Source organism: Tribolium madens, unplaced genomic scaffold (genome assembly GCF_015345945.1).
Source record: "Tribolium madens isolate multiple individuals breed KSU strain unplaced genomic scaffold, Tmad_KSU_1.1 Scaffold_11;HRSCAF=98;Tcas5.2_LG3b, whole genome shotgun sequence".
NCBI lineage: Eukaryota > Metazoa > Arthropoda > Insecta > Coleoptera > Tenebrionidae > Tribolium > Tribolium madens.
Window position 1 is genome coordinate 5,471,739 of NW_025400975.1, and position 23,735 is coordinate 5,495,473.

At 29.7% G+C, this 23,735-nt stretch overlaps 1 protein-coding gene across 1 annotated transcript in view; it reads right to left on the reverse strand.

Moving 5' to 3' along the window:
* Nucleotides 1-23,039, reverse strand: part of LOC123016317 (follistatin-related protein 5-like) — a 136,081-nt gene extending 113,042 nt beyond the window's left edge. The window contains exon 1 of the mRNA XM_044416643.1: nt 22,963-23,039. The gene's annotated coding sequence lies outside the window, so the exon portion shown is untranslated. The remainder of the gene's footprint in view (nt 1-22,962) is intronic.
* Between the last annotated feature and the right edge of the window lie 696 nt (nt 23,040-23,735).

The window sequence follows — 23,735 nt, forward strand, 5'->3', positions numbered from 1 at the left end:
CATTTATGACATGCTTAGAGCAACAAATAGACTTAAAATATAAAAAAGGTTTTATTTAAAATATATGTTAATTGAGGTATATTTCGCGAAAATTTAAAATGAATACAAGCGACTGAACATTGTAGAATCATATTTAAATCTGAATTAAACATTTCCGCAGTTGATTCACTAAACTAAAAACGAGTTGGATGAGCTCTCCTCCCTTTCAACTCAACTTTGAATCCACTTGAGTTGTAAATATTTCATCCTTTTAAGAAAGTAGTTGCAATTATATTTAACATTTTATGTTTTTTTATAAACATAAGACAACAACGGTTTGTAGACATGTTTCTTAGAACGTTATTTTTTAATGGTGGATGCGCCGGGCGAAATTAACAACTTATTTATACTAATAAATATAATCATTTTTACATTAAGCACATATTCATAAAACAAATCTCAAATAAAAATCAACAAAATATTTCCTATAGGAAATCTTTGGTGACTTCTGAAGTAGATGAACAATTTCAATTAGCTAATATAAGTTTATAGCAAGAAAAACAAGCAGGTAACTTTTGGTTTTTAAAGTAAAAGTAATTTATCCACAAAGTGTTTATCAAGAAGGATTGAAAAACATAGCTGCTTGGCAAAAGTTGATAAATCCAATGTTAAGTATTTACAAAAAAATATATATTTATGTCTCTCAGGTGCTGAAAATGCTTTTTACGTGTAGAAATTATCTGTACAAAAACTGGAGGAGCTAGGAGTATTCTTGTAGGTGCTCCAAACAACAAAACTGTATTGATTTTTGCATATTTTTTTAGGTTAAAATGTAAGAGCAACAAATATACTGAAACTTTAATGTAAATATTTAATACATAAATAAACATTTAACTGACAAAAATAAAATGAAAAATTTATCGAGAAATACTTATCTTACCATTTTTTAAATTATGCCACTTAAGCCATTATCAAGCACTTGAAGATGTTTTTTTTTTAATTCTCACCTGTCTGTTTAGCAACTTTTACTATTTAAGCCGTCTTTAAATAAAATTAAAAAAATTCGGTCCACCTTAGTGTTTGTATCAGAATTACACAAACATTTTTGATTAAAAACACCACTTTTTGACCGACAAAACATGACATAATCCTAACATTAAGTTTCGCAAAAAGCAAATAACTAATAAAAGTATAATAAAATTTTATCTTTAGTTTATATGGTCTTCAAACGACCAAATAATTTATTCCAATGTTTAATGACGTATTTCCCGACCACTTAAAAGTTAGGTTACTATTACAATAGTAATTATTAATAAAAATTATTACCTACTTATCAAAATTTTGCAACTTTTTCACTTGAATTACAAGAAACAATTTGACATAATTTTGAAATTTTAAAACTAAAAATTTGAATAATGATTTTGTAATGTGTTCTGTGTTCTGTTTGCATTTCTTAATGCAAAAGTAAAGTAATGGTATTAAATAAAACACAACTGTATGGTTAGCAGCAGTTAGTTAATTCCAACTGAATAAAAAAATATGAACTTTCTCTTTCATCTTTTTGCAGAAGAAACATTTACCAACTTGAGTACTTCAGAGCTCCTAATATCCCAAGAGCACCGTTCTACTCACTTGTTACCTCCACCCCATTACCCATGTCTCTTAATTACAATCATTAAAAGCTGAAAAATTTGCGGCTTTACTTAAGAAGACTTTCATTTAAACAAAACAACTAAAGTATTACGTAACTGTTTCTACATAATATAAAAAGTAACGAAACCGAATTTGAGTTGCAGCTTTTTAGGCCAACATTAAGCACGTATTTGCCCTTCTCCAAATATGTGTATTTGGTTTAGAGAAAGTTTCTACACAGCCTCTAAACACTTTTCAAATAATTACATACCTAAGCGTGTGTTCCGAGTTGATATTCCAAAGTCAAATATTTGGAGGAAGGAATCAAACAACTGATTTAAATTCCAATGTTTTAATGTAAAACCTTTTCAACTTTTATTCTTGTCATTTCAAAGTGGAGCTAATTTATTATTAATAAAAACAGATAAAAATCTGTATTCACTAACACAGAGCAACGGTTTTATTTTGTTTGTAAAGAATAAAGTGAAATTGGATGTTCACTGTTCGGATAGGTGATGAGGGTAGCTGCGGCTTATCCAATTTTCGCGAATATATTTAAAATTTATTGCAGACCAGGGAAGCAAAATTTGTTGACAATTTCATCCCAAACGGGTAACCTACGAGAAATTCGACTATTACGCAGACTAAACAGATTTTGTTTTTAATTAACAGTAGTTTGTTTGGCAGCACTCGCCGTCGTAAATTATTTGTTTCTTAATTTAGCGTTAATGGGAGTTGTGATAAAAACTGGCGGCATTTAGCACCAGCGAGATAATTAATTGGTTTATGGTCCATTCATCACGCTGATCAAATCGATATCATTCGTCATCGAATCCTGGTGTTGACATGTAAAGCTGCTAATAGCAAGCTTTATCATGACGGGAACAAACATCCTTCATGTCCTAGTGGTCAGAATTACCTGCATTGAAAGCTCATGACTCTTTTTGTTTAATTAAACCATATCCATCCACTTAATCTGACATGTGATCGATTTAGCACGAATTAAACCCGCATTGAGCAAAGTGTTGATTTTTAGACTGAAAGCCTAACACCAATAATTAATTATCGGAGGCGTTTTGGCACTGTCATCGACATGCAAAAGCATTGAAAAAAATTCATTCGGAATTAATGGTGTCTGTTTACAGAAGCTGGAAAATTCAATTCGGAGTAGAGCTCTTCAAAATTTTGCGACAACCAGTCGGGAAAAGTTAATTTACTTCTCAATCACGTTAACTCAAACTTCTTGCTACATGAGTCATTATCTAAATTGAGATGCGAATTACTCAGCAATTTCATTTCGGGCAACACCTGATTACTGGAAATTATTAACCCGCGTTTCCATCTCAGACGAGTTTTTTCTTTGATTCGCTTATTTCTCAATTTAGATAAACCATTTCGTTTCGCGAAATTAAGAGCGAAAGTTAAATCTACATATTTTTTGCGTCCAATTTAAAGCGTAACGATTGTTTCCTTAAGCACTTTTCTGGAAATTTATATCAAGTGTTAAATTACTGCTTTTTAGCCGATTAACTTTTACTACTTTGTATTTTCTCATCTTTATATCTTTGTTTAGACTCAGTGTTTAATAACCTTATTTGTTCTTGAAGGATCTATTTGCCTAACCTTATTATAAGGAGTAAATGCTTAAAGTCGGCGTAAAAATTTATTTTAGAGTTTCTTGTATTTGTAGATAGTAAAAAGTGTTTTTCGCTCTTAGTAGGCACATTATTGTATCTAATTTTCAGCAGTATGAACCTGTGAGGTTTCCCAAGAGTGACATTTTAGATTCTTGTTACCTCTACACCATTAAGCTTCATTTATTATAAATTAGGTTGGGGTACACAATCTTAGTTTGTTGTTATTTGCTATAGCTCCCACCTGAAATTTACATATAAATAAAACAACACCTAAACTTAATACCTAATTTGTATTAACTACGACATTTGAACTTTAACATAAGTTAATAGCCATCAGTAATAAGTATTTTTTTAATTAAAAAATTTATCGTTAGTTTACATTTCAACTACAACAAATTATTGGTACATGAAACAATACAGTGGACATGTAAGTTAAGCTTTCTTGCAAAAAATATAGTGTGAAATATTTCTATGAATAGCTCCCCTAGCAAGACATTACAGCACTCATAACGCTGATACTTGAGAAGAATATACAATGACAATAAGCTGCAGAAGAGACGTCAGTACAATATGAAAGTAGTAATCGAAATAGAAGTATTTTTTTATTTACATTTCACAAGTGTGTGCCTTTGTTACATCATTTATTTAACAATAAATCCTAAAATTATGAGATCTATTTTACTGCCTTAAAAAACATCCTTAAATTTTAAATGTTACTGTTGCATAACGCAAATTGTAACATTGATGAGAACGTCGAAAAAAACTGAAGGATTTGTAATTCCTTCGCAATTTGTCAAAAAATCTTATTAAAATATTTCTTTAGTTTTACTTATTATTGCTTTAATCTACATCAATTAATTTTTGTATTAATTATTTATGTATTAAATTTGTATACCTTTACAGTTTTTCAACTTATCGTCCAAATCAGCTTAATTGCATAATTTTGATAATTCCACAAATACTACTGGAAAATATTAGAAAACTACGACGTTAGAAACAAATCTGACTGCGAGATAATTTTTACAAGATCTAAATCTAAATCTAAATTTTTAATTAACAGCACACTCTTTTTTTTAAATTTGTTTTATGTACGCAGACTCGAGTATATTCCAGTATTTTTTATGTTTACAAAAAATTTTGCGCTACAACTTGTGCCATCAAGAGCAGATCCAGGGGACCAGGACCCCCCCCCCAAACTTGCCACCAAAAGCTTCAATTTTATATTTTAATGAGTAAAGTTTTTTAAATAAAAATATTAGAATTCTTTTTAAATCACACTTATTAAAACAAAAACAAACATATACCTAGAAATCAAGATAATTTGTAATCGAGTCATTTTTGGATCCGAAAACGTACAACGTATGTCTGTTTTTAAACTAACTGCACTTGAAACGTCAAATAAAATGACAAGTTAAAAGGGAAAACGGCAAAATGAGCTAGAATTAGTCGCTGACGTATAATAATAAGACCGTTCTTTTTTGAAGGTAAATCAAAAATTTAGTTATTAAAATCATTATCATTTTGTTCATGCCATTTTACMTTTCGACCTGTCATTTTATTTGACGTTTCACAGACATACGCACAGGACATACGTTTTCGGATCCAAGGATGATTACAAATTATCTTGATCTCTCGATATTACTTATTAATTTAAAAAGAAATCATTGTAATTCATCAAATGTAACGTTTTTTGGGTCACATCTTAGGTATCTAATTAAATTAAATTCGTATCTGTTTGAATGATGAACTTTACCAACTCGCTAGGACATCTTATCAGGGAGCGGCAAATTTATGGAATAATCTTATTAAAACTGAAAATATTTTGTTTTGGCAAAAATGCTCGAACAGATCAATTTTCTTTTTAAAAAATACACAATTTTCAAGTTGAATTTTACACTTTTTTATTTTTGAGTAATGACGGCATCGCCATTTTTTTTAAATTAAAATCCCAATTTTTTTAAGCGAATTCGATAAAAAAAAATTATCCATAAAGTGGAATAACATCAATCAAAAACAAAGATACAGTTTTAAATCAAGTTGAATTTTTTGAATTTTTTTTTAAATTGACCTGTGAGTATTTTTGCCAAAACAAAACATTTTCAGTTTTAATAAATAAGATTATTCCATAATTTTGCCGCTCACTGTAGGTATATACTAAAGTAAAGATTTCATCTTACACCTAACCCTCATCATTCTAAAAAAAAATTAGAAAGGCCCCCCCAAAATTAATTCCAGGATCCGCCCCTGTGTAAGTTTTTAATCAAAGTAATCGGTGATTTTAAGATTAAGTTTGCAACACCGAATAAAACAGCATCAGAAGTTACAAAATTTCACATATCTCACATGTCCTGTTTCTATATTCTTCAATGTTACTAACTTAATTTCAAATTTAGAAGCTACCGTGATATAAAATTGACATCAATCGATAATATCGTGTATAAAAATAAAAGATTTTTTGATAATAGCAATTGTTTAAATTGTTGCCTTTGTAGTTTTTCTTGCTATGAATAAATAGGGTGTAAAATAACAAATCTGTTAAATCGATACGCAGCTCAGGGACGAAATTCCCCCATAATAATCGTCACTTGAGAATGGATTTAATTAAGTATAAAATTAATTGGAGGTTTTAGGCACTCTTAAAACGTACAATGTACAAGTTTCGTGTGAAAAGTGGWGATTCTGCGTGGAATTAATTGTCTTGTACWCCKATTTGAGCAACTCCGAATCCATTGTCTCTCAATGAGCAAATTTTTCTTCTACTAAGAACTCTGTTGGAAAGTGAAAATAAATCATGGATCGCAGGCGAGAGCAATTGAGGGTGTTGCGGGTGGGTATAAATGCTTCGTCGGCTGTTATTTTTGGAACTCCATTATACGAATAGCTCAACCCTAAACAATGTGTGTACAAAGTTTGCCGGTTTCTCGTCGACGATTACTTCAAAGGGCACCTCGGCTTCATTAAACGGTTGAAATTGGCCTCTAGAAGTGAACAACATTGGCTTCGAAGTCCTCCTCAACCGCGCCCTCTCCCCAATAATGCGATTATTAAGATTTCTATATTCGGTATCGTTTCGCTTTCACGTCTTGTTTCCGTCTTGTTTGCCATCTCATCAGACTTTATTAAAAACAGTGATGTCCCTGGAATCTTCGAGAGACCGCACATACATCTCAATGCGCAAATTAACCAACCTCGAACTTCAGCACGCGTTCAATACTTTCAAACTTTTGAAAAAAAAAWAWTTATTTGCAAGTTCTTAATCGGAAAACTTACTCCGAAACTTGTCGTTTTCACAATAACGTTAATTAAAAGCAAAATAAAAAGAAATATTGCAATAAGAGAAGAAATTTCATTTCTAAATGTCTGCTCATGATGGATTAGATTCCATAACGATTTGCTTAAATTTTATCCAAGTGGATACGGATATCCTCTTTCCAAAACAGCGACTTCAGTATTTTTTATTTTTTTATTAATTTACTCAATAATTCTAACCCTTAATGATCGGTTTTTAAATGTTTTAATTCTAATCAGCTATTTTGAGAAAATGGCACATTTTATAAAGGCTGTTCCGGCTAAATCTCACATTAGAAGTTCYAACAATATTTATCTAAAATTTTGTTTATAGCCATAATCGGTTAGGTTCTGCTCAATAAAAATATTTTCAAGATGGCGGCACTTCCTGTTACACCGGAAGTAGATATTAACTTCGTTATTTTAAATAGAAAGTTATGTTTTTATTGCGTTTTTGGATTACTCAAGTAATTTTGAGAGAGTTTTTATTATCTTTTTTTTATACCTAAGTTTAACCGTTTTCGAAATACTTTATGGATTTGAATATTCAAAAATCAATAACTCTACCATTTTTTATTACGTTAAAACCGTATTTCGGTATACGAGAGAAAAAAGTTAAATCTTTCTTTGGTGTATTCATAATTGAAAAAATAATTAACAAACCGCCAAAATGTAACGTTTAGGAAACTTCAAATACCCTTAACCCAATTTTTCTAAATAAATCACCCCAATTTTTTCTTCACTAGTTGGAAGAGAATTTAGTTCTGCTTTGATCTGTATTAATTCCCTATACCTATGTTTAATAGTTTTCAAGTTATATAACTTCTTTTGATATTATAAGAAATTCATTAACCATAGCTATTTTAGTACAGGTTGTCATAGAAATAAGAAAAAAAAATAGAATATCAAAGTTAAATAAATTTAATTTATATTGACCAAAAGAATAACACAAATCTGTAAAAAACTTGGCGTTTTTTCAGTGAAAAATATTTCTATGGCAAACTATGCGAAATCTAGCATGCATAGTACTGAATTTCTTCCATTGTAAAAAAATAAATAACTTGGAAATCATTAAATTTAAGTATATGGAATGTTAATACATATCGATGCAGAATTAAATGTTCTTTCATTTAATAAAAAAAAATTTCTACTAAAAAAAATTAATTACAGGTATTTGAAGTTTCCCAAACGTAACCTTAAATTTTGGAGGTGTGTTAATTATTTTTTCAATTAAGGTACACCAAAAAAAATGATCTAAACTTTTTTTTTCGTATGCCCAAATGCGATTTCAAAATAATTAAAAATGGTAGAGTTATTGATTTTTCAAAAGGAAGATACAAATTAAAAGAAATCAAAAAACCAAAAAAATCTAGATAAATTGCTTCACAAAAGTTAAAAAAGTGTGCAATAATTACAATAATTATTGATATTAATAAATTATTAAAAAATAAATTAATAATTAGTTATAAGTGAGATAAATGCATATATCTTTATACTTTTTTGTTTTTGCTGGATTCTATAATGTTTAGAAGAATAAAATTTGTTTGTTGTAAAAATCATGCGACTTACTTAACTTTTGTGGAGCAGTTTATTTCAAAAATGGTTAAATTTAGGTATAGAAAAGTCTGATACAAACTGTCTCAAAATTACTTGAAAAATAAAAAAACGCAATAAAAAATATAACCTTCTATTTAAAATAACAAAGTTAATAACCATTTCCGGTGTAACCGGAAGTGCTACSTACCATTTCRAAAAKATTTTTATTGYGCAGGATCTATACGATYATGGCTATAGTCAAAAKTTTAGATAATTATCACTGTGAGAACTCCCAATACTTCTAATGTGGGGTTTAGCYGGAMCASCCTRTATTAAAAAACGGGAATAACAATTGAATTTTTGCTAAAGAATAGTTTTATTTTATCTTTACTCAAACTTCAGAAAAAATCCGGTGCAGAGCAGTCTTACCAAAAGTGTATCGAAAGAAATAATTTTCTCATTCAAGATTCAAAATTTATTTTTTAGCAGAACAGTAGCTACAAAAAATTTAAAGACTAGGGAGTTTTTGTATTTCGTTCTTTTTTTATTTTTTTGATCAATATTATTAAAAGTTCCCGTCCATATCATATCATTGGATTTTCATAAGAACAGCCAGCTTAAGGGCTTTCAAATAACTCAAGCAGTCAGTAAACAAGCAAAAATAAGTCTTCTGTGTAGTTTCCAAGCAGCTCTTAGTTTTTCCAATCCACAAATAATTGGTAGATCTATTCCCAACCCTCGATTCCCCAGCTGCACTGTCTCCCTTTTCCTCTTACAAGCTACAAGTGAGCAGTTGGTAACAAAAAGTCAAAGTTGTTCTAAGGGCATATTTACCCGACAAGGCAAACTTTTCCGTTTACTTTTCAAAGTCGAACGTTTACTTTTCATTGTAGAGCCTGCCACCAGCACACACTCCCACAGCGAAAGCATCTTGCAATTAGAAAGTGCGAGTTGCACAACCTTGATAACTCAGCCGACAAGCGAATCCCGGCCACTTCTCCAGTCCTTGTTTTCCGAGCTTCATATCGATTTCATTTATCAGCCTTGCTGATTTCTTATTCAACTAATTTATATTTGATGAGAATTGGTTGTCCTCTTATCAGTCTCGTTAGGTTCGCAACCCAAATTTGCAAGCGTTTTAAATAAATTTCAGCCTTAGCCGAGAAAATTCACTAATGCCCTATCAATTCAGGTATACAGAGATTTCCCGGCTCACGATAGTCAAATGAAGCCATCTTGACAGCAAATTTCACGTTTATGAGGCCCTAAGTCTTAACGGGTTGAAGACAATGGGACACAAGCATCGAACCGCGCTGTGATAATGGGACCGATAAACCCCAGCCCTTGTCCCGGAAAATCATACAATATTAAAGCTAACTACAATAATAATTGCGAATTAGACCTATACAAATAGTTGCTTAGCCCTGTGTTTGCAAGCTTGAATTACCGTTTCACTCGTTGAAGTGTCTACTCGACACATTTTTGCGAATCCTTTGTTTCAAGAACACTTTTTTCTTATCGGACGAAATTAATCTCGGATTCTAGCTTTTCCGGTATTTTTAAGATATGAAGCCATTTTTCACTCAACTTTGTGAAATCTCAACGGGTCTAGAAGAAGGATATACGAAAATGTTGTTTTTCGTCGACTTTATAATTCCATACTTCCAAGACGAGATTTTTTACTTGAACTATCGTGACCTCTTACACTAAAAAGTTAATTAGAAGAGTGATAAAAGTGTCCTGGAGTTTTATATGTAARAAGATTGTTCACAAAGCTGAAAAAAGGAAGATTTATACCTGTGTGAAAAAATATAAAAGAAAAAATTATAATTATGCTTCAAGCCAATTAAAAATTTGAGAATTAAAACAAAACTTTAATACTAATTTATGAATAAAGATATTAACCAATTAACGATTTTTAAAGTAAACAATAGTTTAATTATGATACACATGACGCAGGAAAAGATTTATCCCAAGAGCCCCTAAGGCAAGTAGAGTATTTTTCTTAAGTGACTTAATTGTAATAACACACGTGTGCCATATAAAATTTTATCCGACATCTCTCATTTGCCATTTTAAAAGCATTTTAATTTTTTATTAATTTTGTGTTTTAACTTATTTCTTTAAAAATTAGTGCAAAGCAATTAAATTATTAATTAGCACTGTTTTCAGTGTAGACGAAATCTTTCATGGTACATCTCAATAAAAAATCAGTGAGTTAAAAAATAACTCAGAAGTGGGTTATAGTTTAGCTCACTTGTGAGTTATACAATATTCAAAATCACCACAGATATTGTTCAATTATTAAAAAAGTATTAGATAAATTTATAATATACGAGTTTTTTAAATCTAACTTGTCATACATATCATTATACATTTTCTTCTTTCCAACTCGAAATATGCAATGAAAAAGTATAATACAGAATGCGCCAGAACTTGCGCCCCATGTAAGGTAGGATATACCAGGAACGTTTAAATTTTGCACTTTGGCCCTATTTATTTTTATTGTAAAAATAATTTATTTTTATTCTTTTATTTGAGGTAGAAAAAAGAGAATGTAACTTTGTAGAATCTATGGCATTGTTTATTTTAACAATGTATAAAATTGGAAATAAAATGTTATGTTGCTGTGCTCGTAGTCGTTGTAAAAAGCAAATCATGTCGCATAAGAGTACGTCATCAAAATCAGGTGTCCCTTATACATAAAAATGGTAGTTTTTGGGCAACTAAAATAAACTTATTATTATTTCTTTAAAAAAATATATTTTCTTTGTTAAATTAAAACAAGTGCGTTTTGTACATTTTCTATTATTAATAAATAAAAATCAATCAGTTTTACCAGATTTTCTTTTTTTTAAATATAAAATTTTAAATGGTTCAATACTTTTGGAAAATTTTTGTATAAAAATTTTTGAAGTTATGAGAGGTTAAATTTTGCAAATTGACTCTATTTATTTCTGTTGGAAAAATAATTTTCCAAWTTTTTTGCTACAGGTTATTAGAAAAGAAAACAAAGAAGCTGTATCCTAAATTGTAACTCTGTGTAATGTTATTTGTAGTTTTTATTGACACAATTTTTGTACTTGTACTAAATAATTATAAAAACACATACAAAAGATCATCAGTATCATTAAATAGACATAAAAAAGTAAAATGTCAAAAAACAATGTCAAAATTTTTTAACAGACATTTTTTCCATGTTTCTTATATTACTTAAATTTTTTTCTGAGGCCCGAGTTCTGACACACCCTGTATATCTAATAAATTCTCTCATGATAAACTCGCTCGTTAAAATTAAACAGTACATAAGTTTTAAAACAGCACAAACGATGCACACTAACCAATCGACTTTTTGCTATTTATATTAGTATAAAATAGTCTTCTTTATAAATCAAATTCGGTTTCCACAATCTCACAGCAGACTGCACACCGTCTCACAAATCAACATATTATTGCCCATGAGAAACGAAATTAAAACAGAATGACGATTTATTCCTTTTTTCCATTTGCCACAAACACATTTTATAAATCGAAAGCCAGATGCAAAAAATCGAGCCACTTTGTGATTTTCGACACATATCTCCAATTATGAGAAAATGTACAGTACATCCGACATAAAATTTTCATCAAACCTGGCATTAATTTTGCACCAAAAACCCAAACCCAACTCAAATTTAATTTAAATCCGTCGAATATAAATCTTCAGGTCCATCTGTAAAAWTTTTATTCATTTAAATCAGCCAAAAAGTATCGACTTTATTGCAAGCTGGAGGCAGTTCAGATCGCGAACAAAAGTTTTAATTCTTAGATTCCCCATTTCTTACGAGCCCCGAGTGATAAATTGCTTTCAGAACAGACTTTGTATAGAGTTTAAGTTTAGTGGCATAAATGCGGCGGTTTTAGATCAAACACTGACCGTARTTCAAAAAAGKATTATTTAAAATGAAATGCGGGAGAAGTTTTTGTACTGCATTAAAATGAATGTGATATGAAAATTCCAGCAGCGCCATTCTTTTCTGACATGTRTAAGAAAGCTATCTCGGAGTTTCCAGTGGTTTTTCTTGCGGTTTTTCCTCGCCAAGAGACGGGAAAGTTTCAAGAGAGGTGACAGGATGTTATATTACATCACGCAATTCTGCAAAGTGCATAAGCAAAGTTTTTAACAGTGCGGCGAACCGCTCCTTTGCAATCATCAAGCTTCAGAGACATTTCGAAATATTTAACGACAAAAATGTAATCCCAAGACAATAACAAAACCAAACCGATTGGGATATAATCGTTCCGCAATGTGAATTCTAAATTAAATTTTTTATCAAGGGATGGAGTATTTTTTTAATAATAATTGTTTCCGCATTTTTCACGTTAATAAAGTCCTGCTCGAAAATTCTTTTATAAAAATACATTCAGACAAATTAAGTGCTGCTCAATTTTTAACATCAGAGAAGCAAAACCGAAAGAAAATTAAGAAGAAAAAAAACGGAAAACCGAAAATACATTTTGTTTCAAATCAACTTAAGTAGCTTAAATTAAATTACTAGCTTCAAGGAAAAAACACGTTTTGTAATGTCGCAAAGACTTTTCGTATCAAAGACACCTTTAAACTGACTTGAAAGCTGAAATTATAATGAGGGCACGTATTTAAAAACCATAAAACTTTACTACACTTTTTAATAAAACATTTCGTTTTTTGCAACGGAAACAAAGTGTTATTACCTTCATAAAAATTGTAMTTTTACATCGGGTAATTGCTTCTTCTCAGCGTTCCGCACGATTAAAATATATTAATTTATTCGAATACTTTTCAATTTGAAGGAAAGAATTTAGTCCCGATAGTATATGGCTAATTAAAAAAAAGTAACATTTTTGTGTACACTTTACCACCAGAGGTACTTTTGTTGCATCTCAGGGTAATAATTTTGCCATTTTAAACACGTCCAAGTTTAAATTTAATAAGATGAGTTACTCTGTATTTTCTCTTCTGTATATGCATATACCATAAATTATCTTGCAAGTTAACCCACAATGCAAAACACTGTAAAGTAGTTACATACATTTTAGAAATAAAAAGCATGCTTATGCATGTATCCTAGGCAACATTTATTAACAGTGCAGGAAATTCGACTTTATTTATTACAAAACATGAAATCCACATTGTTACGAATAGAGTGTAACGACGAACATTACACTTTATTATACAACTACACAAAGAAAAGTTGGTCATTATACACGGTGTTCCGTTTTGTTTTTATTGTTACAAATTTGAACAAGTAGAAGAATATTCAATTTTAAGACAAAAGTGTCCTATAAATATGTTTCAAAAAATGTTTTGTAAAGGAGCTACACCCTCTGAAAGGGGTGCGTTTTTTAATGGGGTTGTATCGAAAAACGCAAAAGACCTCTTTCTGTGAAAAACTATGGAATTTAGAATTTCGTTGTTGAAAGTGGCAAGAAATTTCAGCCAAAATAGTTAGAGTACTTTTTATCCTAACCCACAGTTTAAAAAATATACCATTTTCACTTTTTTTGGCCCATTTGGGTGAAATTTTACTTGAAAAAGACAAAAACAATGTCGTTTTCGACCCCTAATTTAGCTATTTTAGCAAAATTTTGTGTAAAAAATCAGTTTTGGCTCGAAAACGTTTTTATTCACTTAAAAAYAGATGAAAATAAAATATTTTTTGCCTATTTAATTTTTGGGCATGTTTTGATAAAAAACAATTAAGATTTTTACTCACAAATGGCATAAAACACCATTTTTTATCTAATTAGAAGATCTCACGACTTGCTTGAGCAAAATGTCGCAAAAAAAGTGCGTTTTTAACTGAAAAAGTCAAAAATAATGTTATTTGGGCATATTTTCCTAAACTTTTGCAAAAAAAAGAGTTTTTCACTAAAAAACATGTTAAACGCTTTAAAAGGTGGACTAACTTGGTGGTTCTTTGGTTGTGAATAAAATTTTTTGAAAAAAAGTAGGTTTTTAAGTCACCAAACTAAATCCAGTGAAACAGACCAAAATAGAGCGATCATTTGAATCTAGTTTAGTGATTTTGTAGCCTATTTTAGCACCATTTTGCGAAAAAAAGAAGTTTTAATTTCAAAAATCTTAAGAAAGCAAAAATAGCACAATTTTTATCGATTTTTCATCTCGATTTAATTTCGTGATTTTATCTTGTCTCGATAAAGTCTTATTCAAAATTTGAGTTTTTATCTTAAAAACATACTAAAACGTTTAAAAAAGCAAAAATAGTATGATTTTTGACAAAACTTGACCATGTTTTTCGGTAAAAAACACCACAAAACATGAGTAACATAAATATTAGAAAGATTTTACTCAAAAAGGATAAGTTGTATCGAAAAAAACGCAAGAGACCTCTTTTTTGTAAAAACTATGGAATTTAGAATTTTGTTGTTGTTAGAGTACTTTCTATCCTAAACCCCCCCCAGTTTAGGACGCCTCTGATTAAGAATTTCGACATAAAGGTAATCAACTGTACCAAATTTTGTACTTTAAGTAAAATGGCTTCTGAAATATTAGACAAAATTCATTAAAACATGTATTATTCATTCAAAACATGTTCATAGGAAACTTTTATCTTAAATTATCTTTTTATCTTAAATTGAATATTCTATCGCCTGTTTAAATTGGTAACAATAAAAATGGAACACCCTGTATACTTAACAGTAAAAGTAAAAATACTAAAAGCAAAAATATTGATTACTTATTTAGATTTTTATGTTATTTTAAACTGCCTAATTTCAACACTAAAATATCAAATTTAATTAAAGTTTTAAACAGCTGTCGTTATGGGTTAGCTAATTTTTTTGAATGTCTTTGATCTTTCGAATGAAACCAATTTGAGTTAAACGCAGTGAATAAACTACAAATTCGAGTAGTGTGTAGAGGAGTTAAAAAAGCACTCTAAAAATGTAGAACTGCATCTGGCTGCTAAAAAAACTTCGCTTTTGCTATGTTCAGTTTCGATTTATCCTTTGATTTAAAAGCTTTATTTTTTTCAAWTCGAATAGCTTATGGTCCAATTGTATCTACTTCAAAAAATATTAAAGTCCAGTTAAAAACAAAAGCAATTTTTATTAAGTAATTCAATTAGGTAAATGAGTGTGACCCCTAGTCAACAACAATCTCGAACATAGAATAACATCATCTATGTGTGCGAAGCTATGTAAATAAACAGAGGATCTCTTGTCATGTTTGGTGAACACTTGTACAACTTTCCATCCGCAAATTGAGTTTGCGCCTTTCAACAAACATCATAACAATCATTTTCGTACGTTTTACACAAAGCAATTCGCCAGCTCCAAGAATTCGATCCAGATTAAATGGAAAGCTGCTCCTTAAAACATGACATTCATTGGAAACAAGCACATCCGAAAATTAACCGCATTTCCTGCTGCATGTTATCCCACCATCTGGTAATTTATTGCAGACTAGATCCAAGCCGATAATACCAACCCTATTGATCACTACCAACATTCGAATTGAGAATTGAGAATTTAGAATTCTAATAATTCGAATACCAAGTCGGATTAAGGTGGAATTTCAACGAATGAATACCGATAAGTGGGTACATCGTGTCGCAATTACTATGCCGGATATTGAATTATTCCTCCAGAATATGAAGCTATCCGGCACAAAACTCATTTTATAAGCAAATTCCTACTGTCAAATAGCATTTTATAAATACTACCAATTATTTTTTCCACCTATCTTAGTCACCATCGAGGCGGATGCACCGATTGAAATTTTCATAAAAATAATGTAGCTTATTCATTCAGTTTTAATTTTGCTTTTTCTATGTTCTCTTTACGTCAATGTGTCGCTGAGATATTTGACTTTTAATTAAAAAAAAAATCGTTTTGTCTTTGATCATCGATATCTCAGCAACCAATGACCGCATAGACAATGTAGGGACAATTTCAAAAACTAGAATAAATTTTCCGCAAGATGTTTTTACGGTTCTTTAAAAAAAACTACTTGCAACAAGAGAAAAAAGTAACTTTCTCGTTGTTGTAGTAAATCTACCACGTATTCACGAATATTGAAACTAAATATGTTAGGTTTTTTATAGCTTAATGTACGCCCAATAGCTCTAAACTGTTTTTTCAAACCGATTGATCAAATTTTACAGAAGATTTGCAGAAATTAATTATTTCTGAACACTGTAATTTCCATCAAAATGAAAAAAGGAATTTTTTTCACCTTTTTATCTACAATTTTGCATGTTACTTTTGAAAAAAAAAATGCTCGGAAAAATTTAAAAAAAAATTATATTTTTGAAAATGTAAGAATCAAAAACCAATACTGACTACTGTTTTTTCAGACCGATTGATCAAAGTTTTACAGAAGATTTACAGGAATTAATTATTTCTGAACATTCTGTAATGTCAATCAAAATGAAAAAAGCAATTTTTTTCCACCTTTTTCTACAATTTTGCATGTTAATATAAAACAAAAATGTTCGAAAAAATTTAAAAATTTTTTTTGATATTTTTGAAAATGTAAAAAATCAAAAACCAATACTGAACAATTTTGAGACCGTTTATTTAGCTTTTGCATACCCTAATTTTACTAATCTCTGATATTTTTGAAAACGTAAAAAATGTCTGATATTTTAGAAAATGTAAAAAATCAATAATCAATCCTGACTAATTTTTGAGACCATTTATAGCTTTTGCATACCCTAATTTTACCAATCTCAAACTAATTGCTTTCATGAAAAGTTGATACTCCGGAAGCTGTATTCAAAAAAAGTGATTTTTTGTAATTGTTTCCAATTTTTTTTCCAAATTTAACAGTAGTGTATTATTTTTCAAAACTAAACAATTTGAAGCATTTTGCATATGTAATGTATTAATATTTTTCTTTTGTAGTATACAAAAAATTATATCGTTTTAAATTTTTTATGTATTAAATAGAATAAATTCAACAAACATAGAGAAGAAGAAACCGTTTTTTGGCGTAATTGTTTTCCAGTCCTGCAAGTTACACAATTTTTTTGTTTATGCACCCATTAAAAATATGAAAAGTCGGCGCCCATGCCACCCATGTCATCCTTATTTGTGCAAATATTTTAACAGGTGATAATAGAGCTCAAAAATAACTCAACTTGCCTTATCCGAATGTTTTAGTTTTTTGTTAAAATATTTGCACATACTTTAACATCCCCCCGTATAAAAGCTAGAAGACATTGAAGCATCTTTTAACACTTTAATTTTTGCAGAAAAACTAGAATAATTTATGTTTTCTAAATCGAAATTCAGAAGTTTCTTGATTCCAAAGAATTGATCTACTGAGTGTACGTTTTTGAAAATAACACTTCCCAACAAATTTTATTTTATTTTTTGTGATTGATCTATTGACACGTGTATCAGGGTACATTAACATCCCTAATTACGAATTTGATAAGAAAAATTCTCCATCACGTACAGATTTTAAGTTACAAATTTTATCGTAAAAATTGTTCATTTCAAAYAGAAATTAATTAAATAGACGACGAAAGAAATTAATTTATTCACTAAACAAGAACAATGTTGAAAGATGTATAAGATTCTAACATAAATCTGTTGTAGATAAGTTTTTTGCAAAAGCTGACTTTTTTTTGTAGGGTGTTTTAACTTCCCTTATCAGGAACCAGCAGTAATCCCCCATCATAGCTGGATCCCATTTCCTTTGTTACCTCTTTTCCATCGTCAATATATCCTGGTGGAACCTTTTCCCTTGCTCGTCACTAACGGCACCCAAATTTGGAGGAAAAAATTTAAATGAGAATGGAGAATTTGAATTTTAAGTGTTTCGTTTTTCGGCGATTTTGTCGAACATACTACATATGATATCTTAAAATGCCTAAATTTAAATTCTGACGTGCTATGAAATTTTCTTTATCATTTTTGAGTTTAGCACATAGAATTAAACAAAAAATAACTGTTTTCTTCTCAGTCACAAAATGCTTGTTGGCTAGTGTAATTAGAAGAAATAAATTTTTATTTTAATTTTTTTTGAAGAAGAAAATTTTTAACTTTTTTACAGAGACTCAAAATGTATTTATCAAAGCTCGAGCCCCGGTAATATAGGTCTACATTTACCAATAGCGCTGCCTGATTCCAGAAATAAGATTATAGAAAGTTGTAAGCTAAGGACGTAAACTTCTACTAATGAAATACAGATTGTTAGAACAGAAATATTTTTCTTCGATTTATTGAATACTTTCTAGACTTCAACAGTAATAAATGTTTAGGTGCATAAACCACTTGCATCGAAAATAAACCTGCTTTAAAATATTGAAGACCAGACAGAAAGTGCACATTAAATATGCATGTCGTGTGCTGTCAAACGCGATATCTTTGACCACCCTCCAACTGTCAATTCAAGCCTGCACCATATGTGAATTGTTTGACCTCGACAAGCACTTGTCTCGTTCGACCGGAAGGGTCCCTCAAATCTAATTCTAAGGGTTCAACAGCAAACACACAGTTGTTTAAAAATTATTCAAGTAAATTAAATTGTATTTKATAGACTCGACAAGAATAAAATGTTTCCTCACGARWTTTGTTTTTATTTTCCTGTTTTTCTATTTATCATTAGTACGTCCCTCGATTACGTAGTGAATAAAATACAACCCAAGTTAATTCTATAAAAAAATGTGAAAACAATGTGAAACTGTTGTTTTATCCGCTCAGTAAAGGCTCCTTTGCAATTAAACTTCGCTGCTAGACGCCTATCAAAATTGCTAATTTATTAAACACAAGAGTGAAACTAAGTTTAATTCAATCAGGATCGTAAACAAACTAATCTTATAATAATTAACTGTTTACATAATACCGTAAGCTTTCAGCTTTATTACTTTACGGGTAACTAGAACACCATGAATATGATCAAAAACACATTTAACAGAATTTACTTCAACCACTAGACATTCAGACTAGTAACAAATTTATACTCTTATTTATTTACAAGTTATGTCAGACTTAAATTTTTGGCACATGTGCCAAGAAAAATGTGAAACAATAGCGATGAAATATTTAAGAGAAACAGAAAATGTTGCGACATTTCGATACATAAAAAAGCCTATGACGCTCTTTTTCAAACTGAATAGATTCTTCGCCTTGGTGACTACATGATTGTGTTGATATGATTTGTTCTGTGACAAAAAGTCGTCTCATCTCAAATTTATGCACTCCTACAGAAATTCAAAATTGTAAAATACCGTGTCTTTTGCTATAAAATGTTCTTTATTCGATCAGGTGTTCCATAATCAGACCATCCAACTGCTCAAAACTTTATAGGTAATAAATATATTTAAATAAATATAAATTTAAAAAGTAAAACAAAAATAATTTTAGATTATTAAAGTAAAAAGATATATTTCTGTACTTTTTAAATAAATTAAAATTTTTGTTTGTTCTTTAATATGTTTTTCCTATGTTTCAAAGGCAGGTGAATAAAAAGTATGTAACCAAACGTTTTTTCCTTAAACTATCTATTTTTTTAAGAAACTAATTTGCTGAATGATAAAGTACTATAAAAATGTGATGTTTTATCAAAAATAAAATGTTTCGAAATGTTTTTAAAAGGCAACCGGCTATAAAACTATTTTTTTCATAAAAATTACAACTATCTACTTTATATTAAGTTAAATTTTTTCCTTCAAAAATTTTTTTTTACATATATTGTAATTTTGAAAAAAAAAATCGCATAACTCAAAAATAAAATAAAATTACGTTCTCAAAATACGGTTACATTTTTAATATTACTTCAATTTATATTAATTATTATTTTCTGGAGACAAGTAATTAAAAAAACCGCTTGGTTCCATACTTTATATTCACCCAGTATAGTTTATATTGAAAAACAAATAATTCGAAATGTTGAGTAAAATATTTATCTAACAACAAAAAATTACCTAATATTTTAGATTTTTGATAGGGTTAAGTTAGTCTAATGTTTTTGGAAGATTCTGTATAATATACATAGATTTTTTTAATTTCTTTGACTTTAAACTTTTACTTCCAATTTTTTTGTAACTATACCTAGTAAAAAAGTTGCAAAAAACATCATTTAATCTCTTAGTCAATTTGTTTACATAGCAACTATGTCAATGCATCTACTTTGTTAGAAAAAAAAGTTTTTTATTATTTAAAGTAAATAAATTAGCACACCAAAAAACCATTAAAATTTTCTCGCTTGGTTGTAATATAACTAATATACTATTTCATTCAAAGTACTTTATGTATTTATATGTACTCTACAAGAGGTAAAGTAGTGAAATATTTTTTAGAAAACATTTTTAAAAATACATTTTTTGTTTATCTTTCATATAGTTTTTATAAAACCTAATTTCAAAAATATATTATTTTTTTCTTAGTGCGGTTCTTACTTTAATTTTTATCGATTTAATTTCACTTACATACAGTTACGTTTAAAGTTCGAGCTATTACTTTAAAGTTTAAAGCTATTACTTTAATAAGAGTTTTAAACGTATTTGACACAACAAAAGTTACGCCACTAAAAAATTATAAAAGGTATAAGCTTTTGTAAATTATCTTCAATATTTTAGTAGCACAGTAATCTGCAATGACTGAGTTGGCATTAAAATTATAACAGCACTTTTATTTTCAGCTGTGTGCAACCCTGCAAATGTATTTACTTTTAAAAAATATTWGTCGAAATAAAATTGATATGTTTCTATTTAAGTCGTCTACGTTATTTTCGTCTATTTTCTATTAAGTCGTCTAAGTTAAAGTCGTGCCATTTAAAAATAAAATTYAAAAATACCAACTTAAACAGTTTCTTTTGATCACCCGGTATTAAAACCTTCAGTGCGTATAATCATTCGTCGGCTCATAAATGTAAATGCAGGTAAATGACAATTACCTCTCTTGGGGATAAAGTACTCTTATTCACTAAGCTAATATTAGAAGGTTATTAAAACATATAGTCTCATTCCGTTTTTATTACAAGATATTAAAATACTACAGCTAAAAGTAGTACGACTTGTATATTTAAATTCCTATAAATTCCCATTTATTAAATTTATTAGTTTTTTAACATTATTTTAAACTTGATAATTAAAGTTAAAAACCGTCAAAAATTGAAAGCCGTTAAAAGTAAACGCAAAAATAAAACTTAACACCTTTTTAACAAGGCTTCATTCTCATCTAATCTACTACAAAAAAAACTTATGTTTAACCATAGTTATTTGTAATGCATTTTATTTTCCCACATTTAAATACTAGATATTTTTCTAGTAAAATGCATTCAACAAATTAAATTTAAATTGCATTATAAGTTTTTGATCATTTTTATTTTAAAATAGAAAATATTTAATGCTAACTTAGTTGGCGAAACACGTATTGTGTGGTGAATAGTAAAATTGTTTTAATTTTCTGCTTCAGATTTGTTTCATCAAAGAATGTAATTATAAAAAAATCTTGCACTACGAAATCTTTTGAACACAATTATTAAATCCTTCTACAGTTTGTATTGTAACAAATGCATGAAAATTATTTAATTAAAATCCCTAAACTGAAAAACTAATTTGACTTTCTAACCCATAGCGGGATTTCAAATAGAAGTACGTAAGATATAAATTTTCATTCAGCTTTGTTGTTATTAGTGACAGCGCCTTGCAAGCTCGTTACAAGCTTAAATTACAATCCARKATCTATTTATCTTGTTTAATTTTTAACGTTATCAACTGAGAATATTTAATGGTTCCATCATTCCAACCTTTTAATATCATTCATATAAGCGACGTCCATATGAATAAGCTTAAGATGATAATTGAGATCCTCTATTCCGTCTAACAACACCGCTTCTTTGACGGCAATCGTGTTCATTCCACGAAAGGAATTACACAAATTAGTCTGAAAGTAACAGAATAGCTTATTATAAAAGCTCAACATTTTGCATCAAAAATAAACATTCGTCGGAAGATTCCAACCGTGCACTTGGTATAAGTATTTTAATAACACGAGAGCRAACCGGAAACAAGTTCCATSAAGACAATACGAAGAGAGATGAAGCAGATAAATTTAAATAAGTAAACTACAAACATCGACAGCTATACAAATGCTCGYTGAGTATTTTCCTGAATACGAAATCAATTTCCAGTTGAGCTGTGAAATGTATCKCACACGTTTCCTAGTCTATAAATGCGTCTCATTTTWTTCTGAAACAACTCTTGCGTGAAAAATAAAAACTGCCTGATTGACACATAATTCACGAAAAATTTCGAATCGATTGCACATTTAAAGAGGCCGCCGCCCCCGTCATGTTGTCTATTTCATTGCWATACACGTGGCGGCTTGCGTGTCGACACTCTAAACCGCCCCAAAAATAAAGAGTTTGTTTGGACTAATGATACCATCTCTTCCTTAGCAAGACTTTACTAATTTATGGGCGTGCCTTGCTAATTCTTTCAAACGTCATAGTTGTTCCAAACTCACAAAAGCTACACTTTCCAGCCGGGGGCTAAACCTCCCAAATAAATCCAGATAACATCAAACACAGTTTAAAGTACAACAACGTGCCTTAAAAGCCTAATCTTGCCACGTCGCTCTTCTTTAAAGTGGTAATTAAACTTTCGAAATTCTGGCGGATGCGCCGGGCAAATCAACAAACAACAAACCGAAACTGCTTTAAACAACTTAAGAATTTTAACACTCATACCTCAATACGCCACAAAAATACATTTTAATTACTTAAAAGCAAACAAACATTTTCCTCTCATACAGTTTATAGTAAAAAAAATTCAAAATTTTTGTCACATGTTCTCTAGTTTGCTCAGATAAACTTAAAAAGTTTCATATGGAGTGCATTAAACGCCCTTATCTACAGTGTGGTCTAATAATAATCCACAGTTAAACTACTTACGTTGTCGCAATTGAGAGAAAACACACACAATGTGCAAATTATGAGATCATATTACGAGTCACTACAGTACAGCGTCTCGACGTAAACTGGCGTATAAAAGGGATGTGCGTCGCGACGACCCTCTTGGTGGCGCATGCGCACGTTGAATATCAATAATATGATTGTCATATAAATGYTGGTGAGTAACCTAATGTAACAGAATAAATTATCTTGTCGCAACTTTACGTATTAGAAATAAGAAAACTTAAATTACAATCTTTCTCTTGTACTAGGGGGTAATCGAAAACGTTCGAAAAAAATTTATTGGGGGTTTGTTTGAGATGCGATAAGTTGAAAAATTGGGCAAAAGTTGTTTTTTGAGGAAAAAATWTGAATGCGGGTCTTGGGATTAATAATTTTCATTAGGGATGAGCAAGCATTTACGTTTCATTTTCTAAGGCTTGCGTTCGGTCTCAATTAAGGATCTTAYGTCAYCTTGGGAATCTAGAAAAGTTGGTGATTGTATCACTAAAGTGTTTCCTTTCTGACCCAATTAGGATCGTTGTAGATTTTAATATTTGAGATATGATACTTGGACTTTGATAATAATTACTCATGAAGTGTTCAAAGTATGGCAATATGAGGGAATATTTGATACTTGTTCAAATTATCGTTGTAATGTAATAAGTATGCAAAACTGYTTTCGAAAACTTGCAAGATAGGATATTAACACTAGAAATACCTATRCCATTTTTGCTTTATTTTTAATAATTATTTTATTATGAAAACTAGCC